Genomic DNA, 1,652 nt, shown 5'->3' with positions numbered 1-1,652 from the left:
GTCATGAACAAGATTTTTTAAATTTTCACTGTAAGTGGGCTAAAGCGGTTAATTAAAAGTAGTCTGACATAAATGTAAATGCTGTAATTTGATTATTTTAATAAACCATGTAACTTGGATGGATTCGATGCCGGCGTGACCACAGTACACACGTCTGCTGTCGCTCACAGAGGTCCAAGGGATCGCTCAGAGAGTTTGTGTGTTTGCTCAGACACATGAAAAATTAGAGGGAACATTGCTTGTCTGTACTTGAAAGTAGTTCAAATCCTAATCAGAATCAGCAATCAGACATGGGAAAAACTTGAAGTTTGCAAACAAAATGCAGTCACAGAAATCGAAGTATTATGTGAACAAGTCATTTGCTATAGTGGTAGACCTTAAACTCACATGGTACGATGGAGAAAACCTGCATAACACCAGGAAAATGTTGATTTGATGACGGCATCTACCTCTGAAGTTGGTAAAACACTCTAAGACTTAAATATTTCCATCATCATGTTTCACTGTGTGATACACTGAATAATACCACTTTATATCAGAAAGTAGAATCATTCTTTCTGAAGTTCTTTTCCTGATATGCACTCTTTTTTTATAATTAATTAATTAATTGAGAAGTAATTTTGCAAATCACATGGTTTAAGTAGATTAGACTTAGAAAAGCATTTTGACATTTGTACTTTTATGAATGTGCAAATGTTGCGCTCTAAAAGTAGTTATAAAACTTAAATTTTTCTGAATTGTGGGGAAAATCTTTAAAGACTATTCTTATTTAATTGTGTTTTGTTTTTGGACACATTTCTAGTTAATTTTTGTAGTTTACTGGCTCCAGGAGGTCAGAGTTCAGATGTGTGATGTCATCAGTAAGGGCAGAAAAAAAACAGTGTCTGAGACGTGAGGGAGCGATGTTTTGCTGATGATACGCTATTCTGCCTGTAAACTCCAAACCTGAACTGAGGAGAATAAAGTTGCAAGAAAAAGGAGAATGGAGTCATGTCTCTCTGAGGGTGCAACACAAATAATCTCTCTTTAATAGCGAAAACAGACTATCAAAGGAAAGCTGTCATGTTTGTCTCTGTGGAGTGTGCTACAGTGAATGTTCTCAAGACCATGTTAAACCACGAGATATTGGAACACTGAAGCATATATATAGACAGAAGGCTGAAGGCCAAGTACTCCCTCTTGTGTAATTGCGTTAATGAAATAGAATATGGAGAAAAGGAGCAGGAAAAAAATGTGTTTAACTATTTTATGCTTGTAGTCTTCTGGGAGAAATGTCTTGCAAGACAAGAGAGGTGATTTACTAGGTTTTAAGTGAGGACATAGTTTGTTTTATCTTATCAGCTGGATTCATAACACATTATTGTAGGCTTTTTCTCAAGTTATCATTGGAACACAGTTTAAATCAGACAATAACATTTTACAGCATAATAACACAAATGCAAACAGTATGGAAGTATAGAAAATTGCCATAAAAATCTAATTGTCCAAGCTTTTCTTCAAGAATATTTTAGAAATTTTAGAAAAATGTACTTTCTTCCAAAGTACCTAAAGCTCTTTCACGCAAGTACTCAAAATGTGATGTGTGGATTCACATGACATGTGGATTCCTAATCAAGCAGATTCTAAATTAAAATTCTTGAACAAACAACAGA

This window comes from Aulonocara stuartgranti (genome assembly GCF_965226115.1).
Source record: "Aulonocara stuartgranti genome assembly, chromosome: 7".
Taxonomy (NCBI): domain Eukaryota; kingdom Metazoa; phylum Chordata; class Actinopteri; order Cichliformes; family Cichlidae; genus Aulonocara; species Aulonocara stuartgranti.
This window is presented reverse-complemented; position numbering follows the sequence as displayed.